Source organism: Amblyomma americanum, chromosome 4, assembly GCF_052857255.1.
Source record: "Amblyomma americanum isolate KBUSLIRL-KWMA chromosome 4, ASM5285725v1, whole genome shotgun sequence".
Lineage (NCBI taxonomy): Eukaryota > Metazoa > Arthropoda > Arachnida > Ixodida > Ixodidae > Amblyomma > Amblyomma americanum.
The window spans coordinates 3,495,104-3,511,822 of record NC_135500.1 but is presented as its reverse complement, the minus strand read 5'-3'; the positions used below and the strand labels follow the sequence as shown (position 1 = coordinate 3,511,822).

Sequence of the window (16,719 nt, the reverse complement as noted above, 5' to 3'; positions counted from 1 at the left end):
AAGAAAGATTTTTTTAGAACCTCATGAGCACATTTGTCAGCTGTCCACTCAAAAATCATTATGCTCTCAAATGCAAAGTGTTGCGGAGGGTCATTTAAATATAACCCTCGTGCCAGCAAGCTCGACTCAGAGAGCTTCCACGGATAGCCATGCACGAAAAATTTTCAGGGAGCTTTAGTTTAAAGGCTGTACTTTACACTGCAATTGCGTGGCATTGCTCAAAGACGGGATCCACTGCCTTCATGGTATCATTTTCCTACAATCTGTGATTTTACTCTTACACAGTTCCGTAAAAAACAAACTCCACAGCAACACAGAACACAAGAATTTCTTGCACTTGAGGCAAAATACAGTACTTTGACACCTTCTTATACAGATGGCCCAAAAACAGATATTTACTTTGGGAGCGCAGTGATAAAAGGAATTTGCAATGAAGTAGGCTTCCACAGTGCGAATCAATTTTCACTGTCGAATGTTACGCCGTCTGTGCAGCCACTGAAGAAATATTATACAAGAACCTCACAAACAGTATTATTTACACAGACTCCTCAAGCTTACTTACTGATCTCCACTCTAGAAATGCAATCACTCCTATGATTGGTGACATCATACACAACATTGTAACAGCTACAGCTCTAGGACAAAACATAAAACTGTGCTGGGTCCCGAGTCAAATCGGAATAAAAGGCAGCGAGAGAGCAGATTTGTGCGGTGCTCAATCTCGTGGCAAGGAAATAAAAAGTATTTATGTCCTTTAAGGATTGCATTAAATTAGCGCAAAGAAAATTAAGGATAAAATAACGGACAACTTGGAACAATGAAGTAAACAACAAACTGGACTTGGTAAAGACAGTTCTAGGTGAATGGAAGCCATGTTTGCACAGGAAGCGTTTCATTGAAGTTATTTTATGTCGTCTCCGTATAGGCCACATGCACATCACACACAATTTTTATTGACAAGTGAAGACCAACCAATTTGTGAAAAATGTGCAGATGACCTAACTGGTAATCACATTTCATACGAATGCACAAAACTTGAAAAACTTAGGAAAAATTATTTTACACAGTTTTGTGATGAACACATTCTTTTACACCCAATCTTTATTTTGAGTGAAGATGCAATTGTTGACACGACATGTGCTTTTAGCTTTTTATGAGAAGCAGGTTTTCTTAGCAAACTCTAAATTTTCAACCCCTGATTTGCTTCATTTTTTTATACACCTCAGCCACCTTCTCATTTCTGAGAAGGCTGCGGTTTTGTTTTACTGGTTAAGAGGCTCAACATTCTCGCCCAGCCAAGGATGCCTACTGAGACTACCCGACCTTCTTCAAAGCTCTTAATATTAGCCATTCATAAAGTTTTTCTTCCTTAGTCATTAGGCAATACAAAACAATGTTGTACGCCCTCTACTCCATAGATAATTAATATTTCTAAAACAGTCTGCAGAAATCAATTTTCCTTACCTTGAGGTGGGTGCAAGATGGCCTAAGTTGCCTATGTGCCCTAAAACACAACACAACACTGTACTTTACACTGCATTAAGGTGGGGTAGTTGGTTCGAAAGCATCATGAAATACACAGCACGATGCAAGACACGCTGCATAAAAAGAGGAATAAAAGGGGATACACGACACAAAGTAACAAGTTCTATTTAAGTGGCACCATGGGTAACATTTTATACAAGAAAAAAAAGAGAGAACACAAACAAGCATGCTCTTCAAATTGTATGCTAGATTTGGTTTTCTTTTCTTCTTCTATATATTTGGCAGCAGCTGCATACACACAATTTCAATGACCTAAACTTTTGTGCCCTTTACCTTTACCGCCGAGCACGCTTGTCGCTTCGAAGCCGCCGAGTGATTCGGTCCATTGTGGGCGCAAGTCAGCCCCATAAATAGTTTTCTGTTAGAAGATCTTTTGTCCGTCTTCATCGCTCCTTCGACTGCCGTCACCACTACGTGACAAATGTACGCATGTGCGTAATAAATCACAAGTTGAAAGTAAGCGCTCGTGTCGTCGTGTTTGTTCCGGCTTCGTGTTTTCCGCGCTGTTTTACCATGGATAGTTGTTCTCAGTATTAATCACCATTCGTTGAAAGTAACGATTCTTATTACAGGCTTTTCCCCGAATAAATAAGATATAAAATCTTTTTTTTTGCGGCAGGTGAACATTTTTCTAGATGAGATATGTTACGATGCGTTATAGCGGTTTTGGGACATATCGCTGATTCACCCGCAGCGACAGTGCCAGCGACTCGCAAGTCGTGATTTTGACGTCCCGAAACCGTTGTTTCGTCTCGTTACGCCATGTTGCGCTTTTGAAGAAGTTTCGGAATGCCACGTTGCGTTGTCTGGTGACGATACGCATGCGTAGACGCGCAGAGAGTAGGGTTGCGTTTGTTTGTTTTGTGTTCATTCATTGCAACACACTTGACATGATTATATGCTTAAGACAGGGAAAAGAATTAAAGAAGACAAAACCAATTATCAAACGCCGCTAGATTTGCAGGGGAAAATTCAGGGGGCACTTTGGCGATCTAAAGTGCGCGAAATTTTATCTTGGCCTGCGGCAAAGGTCAAATTTCGGCAGTGGGTGGGTCAATTTTGGAGTGACTCGGGCCAAATTTGGGGGTCACCATGGTGTTCGCCGTAGTCGAATTAGGCTGGACTTCGATTTTGGTGCAAATCGGCCAAGGTCAAAGTGTGGGTATGACGTCACTTCCGTTGTCGTGACTTCCGGTTGGCGATGTAACAGACGGACAGGATCTCGACCGCGAGTATGAGCCATTAAAGGCTTTCGCCTTAATGTATTCATATTTAGAGATCGCGCCGAGTGAAAACGGCGGCGGCGGAGGCGGCGCGCCGATCAGTTTGCGTCGGCGGCAGCGGCGCAGCAGGGGAAGTCGGCGCACACCTCTACGAGGCACCCGAGAGGGCCATAGCGGGCCCTCCCGCCATTCCGTCTTTGTCGTCTGCTTGGAGTGAACGCGCCGTTGAACGTAAGTTTTTCCCACAACGGGCTTCCAATTCGGTCTGTATTGTTGTTCTTTGACTGAACATGACTGTACTTTGATTATGGTGCTGTATCCCAGGTAGTGTTAAAAAATGTTTGTAAGTTGTAATAATGTTACCTGTTCCAACTTATTGTTACACTAAAGTTAAAAATTAACACATCACGTTAACATTGAACTCTTCCAACTAGAATTAACATAGAACTTTCCCCGCTGTTTTTACCGAAAAAATGTTTTTCAAGTAGCAGCACTTTGCAACCATATCTCTTAGATAGTACTCGCCATAGGTTGCATGCACAGCCCCATTATTTTGTCAGAAAACTTTGTTTATTACCCATTCGGCACTATCATTCATGGGACATCCCTCAGTAATGGGTATATAAGCTTGAGTCCATGATATTCGTTCGGAGGTGAGTGAATTCGAGTTCCATGTTGTGCTGTGTAGTGGAACCGCAGTGTCGCCCTCATTGTGGGTTCTTTCAAGCGGTTGTAAATTGTGTGCAGCACAACTTGGAGGCCTACGTGGTTGTGCATGTCTAATTCACCATTTTCGATAATGTTACATTTAAGTTGATTACATGTTTCATTAATGTTCGGGGAGGTTGTTGTTACGTTTATACGTAATATTAATATAACGTTAGAAAAAAAAGGACATTAAGCGCCTTGAAATATCATTTAACCACAGAAAAAATGTAAGATTATCGTAATGCTTCAGTGCTACCTGGGATGGTGCTGTCGTCGGTGCTTCGGTGCTCCGACAATGAGACGAAAGTGCTTTGCTCCGAGATGCACGACAGGCTACAAGTCATGCACGGAAAAGTTGTCGCTGTTTTGGGCGGCAAGGACGAAGAACATTTGAAGGTGTGAAGAAATGCTATCCCACGTAATGACCGTTTGCTGCAACCTTCAGGCTATTTATGTGACAAGCATTTCGAGCCTCATCTCGTGTCGAAAATGTGGCAAGCCATGTACAAGGGCGATGTACTCGCACGTGCACAGCGGGGACCTTGTCTTGCAAAAGATGCTGTGCCAACAAGGTTCCCTGACTGTTCTGCGCACCTGTCGAAAGTCAGGAAGGAACGGAAAAGGCCTGCTGAGAGGCAAGATATTCCGGTGCCAAAAAAAAAAAAACCCCGCTGTGTTAAGCTTCACGCCGATGCGGCGAATCCAGACCCGCCTACGAAGGAGCGCCCGCAGGAATCATATCGCGCGGCTTCAGCTACTTGTTTGAAGTGCCGCCGAACATTTTACCCTCTAGCTCTTGGGCCTGCCATCGACTCGAACTAGATCTGGAGTCAGAAGCGTGTACTTTTCGAAAGCTGAGCGCAACAAAGTTGACCACTTGACAGCACCGCCAATCCCGTCTCCTCCAGTCGTGTCGACAAAGGATCGTAAATTTCAATAAGGACGTGACTGTAACAGTAGTTGTTATACTGGTAAGGCAAATCTCACTAGATAAATTTCAGCTGCCAAGTGATATGACACGAAGCGCTGAAAACGTGGTCGCAATTTGCTCAAAAAAATGGATGACGCTGTTGTCTGTTGTGGGGGACTATATCCAACAGCTTATCTTCGAGTTCAGCCGGAAAACGGATTTCTTGACATAAGAGTGGCGCGGCACAAGCAATGCAAGTTTATTCTGCAGCCGCAAGTCTAAGCATTTGTCCAAGATGCCTCAGTTTCTCGGACACCTTGAAACTCCGCGAAAAGCGGTTAGCGAAGAGAACTCAGGCAGCTGGAACACGTAGGTTTCCTTTAATGTCTCCAGAAAATGCTGAACAAATGGTGACACTGAAAAGGGCGAACTGCGCACTTGAACTACGCATGCGAACTACGTCAATGAGGATTCGTCCGTACTCCAAAGCAAAGAAAAATAAATTGGCAACAGGACGCAAGCACTAAGAAAACTGTCAAAGAAGTATATTGCTGATTGCAGCTTACGTGGAATGGCCGGCATTTTAGTTTCTAAAATTAAGCGCGAAAAACGAGGTCTAGCTAATGCCCATGCTATTTGTCCTGTAGGTCGTGCATGTGCTCTTTCGCTCATCAGTGACGCTGATTTTAGAGTGTCTTGCTTTCTTTGACAATAAAGCTGGTCATATATGTGCTGAATGAGTGCAATATTTTGCAGTTTCATTAGCATGCGGACTGATTCGATCACAGTCAGCCCTGCCCTCTTTTGGCTTGCGTGAGATATTTTCACACTATGCCAAGAATTTCAAGTTTCATTTATTTAATGTCTGTAGTACAGAAAATAGCAGCTATCAGATTCTGCTCAGATCGCTCACCGCGGTACGCGGTCCTGCACGCCGTATTGGACTAAATCCCTTGAATGTTTTTCGGTTTGACGGCTTGATGAATTGCGGACGACCGATCAATACAGGCATCCACTTTCTATCGGCCTGGTGGCAAGCGAATGGTTGGAATAAGAGATGGGCGTCCTCACCTCATGAGGATTTTACTGGGTGAGGTGAGGGCGAGGGAGGGAAGACATGATGAGGTGAGGGTGGTGGCCCGAGCCGTACTCCCAGCTAATATTTTTTGCCTGTGCATGCAGCCCGTTATGGATTCCCGTTCTAAAGCGCTAGTTATTAGGGAGAAGGTTCCCGAGGAAGACGTGGTTTCTGCAGTCTGGAGGCGTACGAGGCGAACACGAAAGACGGGGAGCCGCACGCCTTCTCTGTCGCCGCGATGTACTACACCACTGACAATGCTATGCCGAAAAAACGAGCTCTTCTATTTTTAAAAATTGTGTAAAGCTTTAAGCGAAACAACCTGTATAGTGTGCTTGTTTAACAAAAAGGCAGTGGTCGGGCCGTGCGGGCGGCCGCCGGTCCAACGGGAACCGTGGTACCGCAGTCAGCATTTTCATTATCAGCCCCGAGTCTGTCAGAACATCAGAGTCAATAGTAAAACACGTAAACATTATACCTTTAAGGCTTTTAATTTCCCGAATTCTAAGCGTTGCTTCCCGGAACGAAGTCCGATTTCAGCTCAGTGAAGTTTCAATGAACTGGCTGCAGCGCAAAAAAAATGTTTCTGCGAAATTCCACTGTCAAATCAAAGCCTGTTGGCGGCACTAGTGTCGAATTTTTTCATTAATACTTGGAGGAGTTCAGTAGAATCGTATCTTTCTATTTTCATTGGAATTGCGGTATAGGAAAGCGGTGCCGCAATGGGGTGGGCAAAGCCAACCATTGTAGTTTGACTATGGAAATAAACCAGCAGCATAACCACCTTGGTCTGAATCATCTCTCGCTCCGCCTTGTACGAGGTTCTATACAAAATGAAAAGTTGAACCGCTCTCCAAATAATAGGAACATATCTTGGTTTGTTTGTGTCGGTTAAACGTGTGACCACGTAATCGAGCGCCTGATTTTATGAACAAAATTCCTTGCAGGAATGTTAAGGAATTCACACTGTGCGTTTGGGTAATGCGTAGACGTGCAAGCAAAACATTACGGGCAGTTTAGCTTGGAGTTCACGACGAATTATCGTCGTGAGCACCATTAGTCCAGGTTTTGCATGGTGTACCTTGACTTTGTAAGCTGTCGCTTGGCCTGAACTGGCTTACATTGCTTTATATATTATATGATATAAATTGCGTGCTAATGCATCATTTTAGACTTTTTCTGCGGTAGATTTGGTCAATTCTCTTGATTCACAAATCCATCCTAATCGTTCAGTACAGACTCAAGGGCTTGCTGACTGCCATGCATCATTCAGCCCAAACCCTGTATTTTAGTGATTCGTTTGATCTTCAAGTGGCCTAAATAATTCTTTTTTTTTAATTTTAAGCGACAGCATAAGAGCCTTGCTGCGGCGGAAAGCCGGTATCGCACTGGGGGAAGACACTAATGAATAAAAACTTCATAGCTGGAGGAGCGGGATCCGAACCCGCAGAGGCGCTAAAAATCAGTTCCATTGGCCGCTGCTTCAGACCGCTACGCCATTGCCACAGCTTTTTTAAGCATGGTATTTATTGCACTGAAAATACATTCTATTTACATTAACTAAATTATTCATAAAGCTTTTAGGAAACGCCACAAAACACATCGCAAAAAGATAGAGCAAAAGAACACTAGACGCGAAGTAAGGCTTAGTTAGCCAAGAGGGAATGCCACTCCGATTTAAAGCCGGTCGGTTCATACACTCCCCTCAGATGAACAATCATTTGGGAGAAATCTTAACATCCTGTCTGTATGAACTGCTAAGTAGAAAGTGTGCGTGTTTTAGGTCTTCTACTTCATACATCTGGGACTGGAAGTCAGTGGCTAAACGCGACACGTAAATCGGCTCACGCTCCTCTCGGTATGATTCGACGCATATCTATGCGCTCTGGCAGAGAGCGTTCTGATACTGCCAGTCAGTTTGTGCGCTCCATTCTACAGCCGCGGACAGTGTACCAGGCCCAATTTCGTCGCCTCACCCGTCGTTAGTGGGACTCCCTTGAAGCAATCAATCGGCAGGCTAGGCGCTGCATAACTTATCTCCTTCGTATTACACCCGTACCCATTCTGCAAGAGTGGAATGATCAACCAGGCTGAGCCAAACAGAGCACGCAAGATGTCCCATCAGCTTCATCGTTTACAGACTCTTCCTCCATGGTCATACTGTCAACTCACAGACATTCGCTCCTCTGTTTCGCCACCGATATCAGCCGCGCATCTACCTCCGGGGTGCATAATATACACCGATGCATCACACACAGCACTGCAGGGAGTTACCGCAGCTTACAGTCCCCCCATCCTCATCTTAACTCCCACGCTACATATAGCGCGGATACTTGCACCCCCCTTGCCTTGGATCTTCAAGCGATACACGGTGAAATTGCTTCTCTTCCACTCGTACCCACTTTCGATGTTGTTCACATTTACATTGACTCTCTTGACGCCCATAAGCAGCTTAAGGCTGTCCGGCGCACATTCCAAATTACACAATCCATTCACCAACTCTGCAAAAAATACCCCTGTCCTGTGCGTATACAGTTTGTTCACGGCCATGCTCACGATCCGCACAATATTCATGTGGATACAAGGACACACCTTGACACATCAGACATCCCGCCACCTTCCCCTCTTCCCCCAGATCCGTTCCTGTCCCATGTTTCCGAGAAACAAGCTTTGCGTCAGCGAACACGCGCTCTAATTCCTCCGTGTTCGTACCCTCTCCCCCGTAGTCTCCCTCGGGAGGAGGAAGTATCTGTGCGCCGGATTCGGGGGGCAGGAGCGGCTCTGACTCCCTCTGTGCGTCATCGGTGGCGTGACAAACGCTTAGAAGTGACTGACAACTGTCCCCATTGTGGTGCTGCGCCTGAACTGTGTGACGCAAAACACTTGCTGTGCACGTGCCCGGCTACAGCCTCCGTGAGACGACGCTTCCTACGGAAGGTAGGCCTGCGATGGGACGTTGAAGACGACTATCCCAAGTGGGCTCTGGATAATTGCTTTATCGAGAACTTTTGCCACTTTTTAAGCGAGGCTTTTTTACACTCTGCAGTGTATTCCCAAATGAAAGTCAGTACCACCTAGGTGCACTGCCGGACGAGTAAGAGAGCCGGACCTGGGGATGGGGGCTAGAAGAGAGCACATGGCGATGCGAGGCAGTTTGGTTAAATAAAGTAATTTAATCAGTTGTAATCGGCCTCAGGCGTAGAGGGCAGAGACACTACAATAACCTGGCGAGGAGGCTGTGCGTCGTTTGAGAAGCCGACAGAGGCAAGAAACACGAAGACGAGAAGACGCTTAGCTGCAGGCCGTGCTACAGAAACAACGTGTTGAAGGTAGTACCACGCACAGAAGACAAAATCCCGCTCACCGCAAGACGCGTCAGGCAAGAAGCATGGAGGCTCTCCTGCCGGCCTTTCCGCCTTTTGATCCACATTCGGATCCAACATCGCTTGCACAGAGGTGGCTGCGATGGCAAGCCCGCTTCGACAATTTCTTGTTGGCCGCGAGCGTCACAGACACCGCCCGTAAGCGCACCATGCTGCTTCACTATGCCGGAGAAGCTGTGCATGACACGTTTTTGACGTTTTCCGACACGGGAGAGGACTACGAAACGGCCGTGACACGCCTAAAGGAACACTTCGCACCCAAAAAGAACGCCGTGTATGAGCGCCATATTTTCCGCCAGGGAAGACAAAACACAGAGGAATCCATCGACGAGTTCCAAGTACGGCTGAGAAAACTTGCGGAGACTTGTGAGTTCACAGACGTCGACAAAGAACTTGTCTCAGATCATAGAAGGCACGTCGTCCTCCAACCTGCGCCGGAGCGCACTGCGAGAGCCAGACATCAAGCTAACGCAACTTTAAGTAATTTGCCAGAGCCTTGAAGTCGCCGAACGCCAAGCGGCCACCAGGTAACGTCCTGCACCCACAGAAACTGTGCAGAGACTTACAGTCAAGAAGCAGAATTCTAGTAGAGGGGCCAGCCAGAGGCATTGGCAAGACCAGAAGAAAGCAGAAAAATGTTAATGCTGCGGAGGCAAATGGCCTCACAAGGGGGGCAAGACAAGACGCCCGGCCTGTGAAGCAACCTGCCACGGGTGCCAGAAGAAGAATCACTTTGCTAAGCTATGCAAGAGCACAGCCAGGGAAGCTGTGCGCTGTCTAGAGAAGTCGGACGCACCCGGAAGTGCTCTCAAGCATTCAAGCTCTCATGAATCGGTCTTCCATGTGCAAAGCTCAGGAAGTGAACTGCCAGTGGTAACTGCGGAGGTAGATGGAACACCACTACAATTCTTTGCGGACTCTGGTGCAGGTGTAAATGTGGTTGGTGAAGAGACCTGGCGCAACAAACTTCAGATTAGACTGAAAAGCACAAGTACGCGGCTCATCACGTATGCTGTCGCACAAGAAATCCCTGTGATGGGAATGTTCAGTGCAACATTTTGCTCCAAAGATATGAGTGTCCAGGCAACTGTGTATGTAGTAAAAGGGCGACAAGCATCGCTTCTGAGCTACAAAACAGCCACAGCAGTGAGGCTAATCAAGATAGTCCAGAGAGTTACAGAAGAAAGTTCAGTGAGCATCAAGAAAGAATTTCCAAACTTCTTCGGTTGGCTCAGACGACTGAAAACCTTTCAGGTGAAGTTGGCCATCTCAAGTGACGTGAAACCGGTGGCCCGACAACATCGCAGAATCCCCTTTCAGATGCGACATGCAGTGGCGGCAGACCTGAGACGCCTGAAAGATCAGGACAGCATAGAACGGGTAACTGGCCCAAACCCATGGAACTCGCCCATTGTAATTGTGCCCAAGCGCAATGATAACTGTGTAAGAATATGCATTGACATGCGAGAAGTAAACAGAGCCATCGCCAGAGAGCGACATTTAATGCCTACATTTGAAGATGTAATCAGCATCCTAAATGGTGCAGCGGCCTTCTCCAAGTTCGACCTCAATGAAGGGTACCACCACCTAGAGCTAGAAGAGTCAAGAATGATAACGACTTTCTCAACTCACTGTGGACTAAGATGATACAAGAGACTCCTGTTTGGAGTCAATGCTGCTGCGGAGATATTCCAGGATGCCATAGGACATGTGCTGCCCAATGAAGATGGCATCATTAATATGAGTGACGACATTCTTGTCCCAGGCCACACAATCAAAGAGCACGATCGCCAACTCCGTTTGGTGCTAAAGCACCTCGAAGATGCTAGCCTCACCTTGAACAAGCAAAAGTCTGTGTTGGGATCGAGGAGACATAAGTTATACGGCCTCGTGTTCACTGCCAGTGAAGCAAGTGTTGACCGTGAAAAGGTAGAAGCAGTGGCAAAGATGACGCCACCAAGAAATCCACCTGAAGCAAGAAGCCTACTTGGGATGGCAAATTATTGCAGCCGTTTCATCTATGGCCTGGCCCAAACAGTTGAGCCACTAAGAAGCCTCACTCACAACAACATAGTGTCGTGTTGTTTGGAAGAGCACCAGAAAGCCCTGGATGATGTAAAACAAGAGTGGTCAAGACATCGGACCCTAGCATATTTTGATGCTAACCGGGAAACATGTCATCACAGATGCTGGACCTGGTGGAATAGTTGGAGTGTTGGTCCAAGAAACGCCAAAGGAAAGGGCACCAAACATCTTAGTATATTACAGCAGAGCATTAACGCCAACTGAGAGGAGATACCCTCAGATTGACAAGGAGATGCTGGCCATCGTGTCAACAATTGAACACTTCCGCGTGCACCTTGCAGGAGGCAAGTTCACAGTAAAGACGGATCATCTGCCACTAGTGTCCATAATCAAGAACCCAAGTGCAAAGCTGTCAGCCAGACTCGAACGCCTCAGCCTTAGGCTACAGCACTACTCTTTGACATCCAGCACATACCTGGCAAAGAAAACCCTGCAGACTACCTGTCCAGACACCCTCCACCAAGGAAGGATGCAGATTCCTCTAGAGAGTCCGCTGCAACAAAAGAGTATGTTTCTTTCATCCTGAAGTCTGCTACCCCCAAAGCTTTGAGGATGCAAAAAGTGGAATGGCATGCAAAAGGGACATTCAAATGCAACTGCTCATCACAGCCCTAAGGACGAGTGATCGGACGTCATCGGAGAGACTGTGGAAAGCTGACAAGCTAAAGCAGTTTCCTTGCTAATCAACGAGTTTCACTTTGCTAATGAAAGGTATAGACAATTCTTATTGACACTTTCAGGTGCAACGCTACGCTGCAATATTTCTAACACACGCGCGCCTGAAAAATGGGTGATTCCACACCGCTGAACAAATTACCTTCTACAGTCACTAAGCTATACAATACCAATGTTACTAAATAAGCTCAATGTGCCCAGTTTTATAAGCCCTGTAATAAGTCGCAAAGTTTTGCGTTCAATATTTCTAGAGTGACCTGTGCTTGCATCCTATAAACACAGTAATGTCAGCTTTATGTCTAACTTGAGTGCAATGATTGTCTTTGTTGTAATCTCGTGTGCATGTATACGCTGGTCCTTGTATAACGCCTTGATGTATTTTACTCTTACTTCTGTTCTTATATTTGTAAATTTATGATAAAATGTGTCTTTTTCGAAATAACAGTACATGTATAACTTTTTTTTACTGCTGTCACTGTTGCCTGCCGCCGGCTTTCAGGCTTTCAGGCCTCGTCAAGCTGTCCCCACAGCTTTTTGCCTGGAAGACCGTCAACATTGCGAAATGTTGAAAATAAAGGTGAATTGAATTGAATTGAGCTAACAGTTACTGACACTGATGTTGTTTTGAGAGGGTCAAGACCGGTGATCCCCGAAGACGTGCAGTTAGAAGCCATCGAGCTGGCACATAGGGGACACCAGGGAATGGTCAAAACCAAACAGCTACTCAGAGTGAAAATATGGTTCCCAGGAATTGACAGAAAAGTGGAATCAGAAATCAGGAACCGGGAACTGTGTCAGAGAACAGTTGTATAGAAAACGTGTTCACCATTGTGCATGACACAGCTCCCAGATGGCCCTTGGCAGTCGCTGTCGGCGGGCATGTTATCCGTGCATAGGTTACCTTAGGTTACCTTACGACTGACAATGGCCCTCCTTTCTTCGGACATACATTCGCTTCTTTCGTGGAGCTCAGTGGCATTCGACATCGCAGGATAACACCCCTGTGGCCACAAGCAAATGGCGAGGTTGAAAGATTCATTATAAACATTTGGTGTATGTTATCGACCTCCCAATTATCCTTCCACGTTCACATCAGAATTGCATGATGTGCTTGACCTTGTTGTTACGCGGCCCCCTGCAGTGCCCATTACTTTGTTAGGCGATTTTAACTTTCCTGAGCTGACATGGTCTTCGGAAATAACTCCTAAATCATCCCCATCGTCGCAAGGCAATGAGTTCTTGAACCTTTGTTCACTCTTTTCCCTCTCTCAGCTAGTATCCCAACCAACCCGTCTATCAGACACCACTGCTAACATATTAGACTTAGTGTTGACATCCCATTCTGATCTCGTTTCAGACTTGACCTGCATGCCCGGCATAAGTGACCACTTCCTAGTCTCGTTTAATTTCTGCATTCCTTCCAATAACGCTGACAAGAAAGTCAAGCGTATCCGTGATTATAGCAGAGCTGACTTTCAGGCTGTCAACGAAGAACTATTTTCATTTCTTGATGCATTTTTAACAGATTTTGATAGCCGGGAGGCACAGGTGAACTGGAACATTTTCGTTGCTAAGGTTAACGAACTAACGGAAAGATATATCCCTCTACGCACCATTACAACTCATTGAAATGCACTGTGGTACAACGCTCACATAAGAAGGCTTTGTAACAGGAAAAAACGCTTTTACCGAAACGCAAAAAAATGTAACTCCGTTTCTAAATGGGAAGCTTATCATGCGGCAAATAGCGTGTATGTATCGGCAATGAAAAACGCCAAAAATCATTTTCTACGGCACACACTGCCCAACATGCTCACAAATGATCCCAAAAAATTTTGGCGTGCCATTAATCTCAACAGAAATCATTCAATTAAATTGTTAGATGAAAACGATTACTGATTGTCCTAAAATTCTAAATGAAACATTTTGTCGCAATTTTGTTCTTTCTTCCAACGTCACGTTTCCTACAGTGGAGGACTGCCAATTCTCAATCATGGATGCAATATCCATCGAGCCCCTAGGAATAGAAAAATTAATAGAAAATCTTAAGACCTATACAAGCCCTGGAACAGATTTAATTAACGCGAAGTTCTTGAAGAGTACTAAACTTTATTCCTCAATCATCCTTTCCAAAATTTTCCAGCAGTCACTTGAGACGTCAGTGCTTCCAGCGGACTGGACGATCGGGAAGGTGGTTCCGTTGCACAAGTCAGGTAGTACTAATTCCCCTCTTAATTACCGCCCAATATCACTAACCAGCATACTATGCAAAATTTTTGAGCACATCCTATACACTAAGTTAGTTACCTGTCTCGAATCTAACTCCTTCACTGACGCTCAACACGGCTTTCGCAAATCATTCTCGTGCGAGACGCAGTTACTTACCTTCACGCACAAACTTCACGCTATTCTGGATCGTCGTTCATGCGCGGACTGTATCTTTCTAGACTTCTCCAAGACTTTCGAGAAGGTTAGTCACAAACTACTTCTTTTTAAAGTTAGCAAGCTAAATCTTCTCCCAAATGTTTTAGCATGGTTAGAATATTTCCTTTGTAATAGAACACAGTTTGTAATGGCTAATAACATTTGTTCTCCATTCACTTCCGTGCATTCTGGGGTCCCACAGGGGTCTGTCCTTGGGCCCCTTTTGTTCCTGATATATATTAATGACCTTCCTATTTCCGTTACCTCCCACATTCATTTATTTGCAGATGACTGTGTAATATTTCGTGAAATTAACGACCCTAACGACTCTCTTCTTTTGCAAAAAGATACTAATGGAATTCTTGAGTGGTGTAATACGTGGTCAATGGAACTAAACAAAACCAAATGTAAAGTACTACGTGTGTCGCGCATTTCTATACACCCCACCTCTTATCATCTAGATAACATCGAACTAGAACAAGTGTCTTCATACCGCTATTTAGGCGTTCACATAGCAAGTGATCTAACTTGGTCTTTTCACATCAATTCAATGATTAACAACGCCAACCGTGCCCTCGGCTACCTTCGCCGTAACTTTCTCTCTGCCCCCACTTCCTTGAAACTTCTCCTCTATAAATCTGTCGTTCGTAGTAAGTTGGAATATGCTGCGTCCATTTAGGATCCCTTCACGGAAAGCTTGATCAGTTCCCTCGAATTAATTCAGAATAACTCGGCACGTTTCATCCTTCAGAACTATAACCGTACCGCTAGCGTAACCTCTATGAAGAATACATTACAGTTACCATCTCTTGCTAGCCGTCGAAAGCACGCTCGCCTTTGCCTAATGCATAAAATAATGTATCATAACCCCAGACTGCACCGCGATCTTATACTTCCTCCATCATATGTTTCATCACGAGTTGATCATGCGCATAAAATCGGCATTCCTTTCTTTAAAACAAAATGCGCAGCTGAGTCTTTCCTTCCACGAACTGCAAAGGACTGGAACCACCTTCCCGGAAGTACAGCCTCCATCATCGACCATCAGCGTTTTTGTTCCGCCTTAGCTATCATCGTATAATTAGAAATCAAACGCCTTGTACTAAACCCCTGTCTACAACCACTCCCCTCTTCAATGCCCTCGGGCCTTGAGGGTAGAATAAATGAAATGAAATGAAAAGAAAAGAAAACTTTGAAGACAGCGGGAAGCAATTGGGAACAAGAGCTCGGCGAATAGACTCTGAACTATAGAGCGACGCCACATTCCACGACGAGTTACACGCCAGCTGAACTCCTCTTTGGAAGGAAGATTGCCACTTAGTTACCACAGATCAAGGAGAAACCCCGCTTCGAGGACCTCGAAACAATTGACAGAGAAAAGAAGCAGAAAATGAAGAGCTATGCAGACGAGAAACGTAGAGCGGTTCTTCATGGCTTCAAAGAAGGAGACAGAGTGTTACTGAGAGCGTCAGCACTGCACTCGCATGAACCCCCTTACGAACTGCAGCCTTACACAGTTACAAGGGTTCAGGGAACAGCAATCACCGCTGAGAATGCAAGCAAAGGGGTCACCAGGAATGCCTCGTTCTTCAAGCTCGCACCTTAAGGAGGTCGACAAACCCAAAGCACTGAAGAGTGGGACCCTACAATCCTCTGCTGAAGAAACCAACGAACCACTCAGGAGCTCCAGAAGCTGGACCAAGACCTGGCAACGTAGACCCACCGGAAGCCAGGCAAGACATGAACAATGCCCACCACGACCCACAGCTCACACCCCAGCCAGAAACCAGGAGGTACCCTGACCGTCAAGCTCGCAGAAATTTGCCAAAGAAAGTGACGGACTTTGTTCTCAACTGACCGGATCAGAACCATTAAAGGTCAAGGAGGGGATGTAGTGTCTTCCCAAATGAAAGCCAGCGCTACCTAGGCGCACTGCCGGACGAGTACGAAGAGGGCCAGACACCTGGAGATGGGGGCTAGAAGAGAGAACATGGCGATGCGCTGCAGTTTGGTTAAATAAAGTAATTTAATCAGTTGTAATCGGCCTCAGACGTTCTCTTCCAGAAGACGTCCCGAGCGGGAAGAGACACTACACACTCCTTCTAACTTTCTCTCCCTTTCTAATTATGCCTAAAAGCAAGCATCTCGAATAAAAAACTGCTAATCAATGCCATCTTCGTCACGTACCCGCGTTCGCGCGTGTTAAATTGCCAGTCTCCCACGCTGTAGTTTGAAAGATCAGTCTTCATCATCTTCCATCCGCGCGCGCGGAAGGGTCATCAGACGAGCACGCACCAAACTGCAGGAAATTGCGGGAGATTAGAAGCAGTGAAATTCAGAAAACCTAGTGCAATCACAGTGTCATCGGGAAATGATAATTAAGCGATCTACCTACATACATTCCTTGTCATGATACTATTCAGTGCTTAGCATTTAATCTAAGTATCGCGGTAAACGCAACTGCATTATTTTACAGATATTCTTGGCGTACATTAGTTTTTGTTCACAGACACAAATAATGCGTTGCCTTGTTCTGGCAGTGCCTATAGACAACAATGAAATGTTATAAGTGCAGGGCACATGTATGCATGCAGTGCATGCCAGAAGTAAAGGCAGAGTGATATTTTGGGGCTCAACTCGTAGCTCTCTCGGTTTTGTCTCACGTATTAGCTCAAACAACTCACACAC

General features: G+C 45.6%; 1 pseudogene; it reads left to right on the top strand.

The window, feature by feature from the left end:
* The first annotated feature begins 8,852 nt into the window (after positions 1-8,852).
* Positions 8,853-9,378, top strand: LOC144127721 (uncharacterized; annotated as a pseudogene).
* Positions 9,379-16,719: the final 7,341 nt, after the last annotated feature.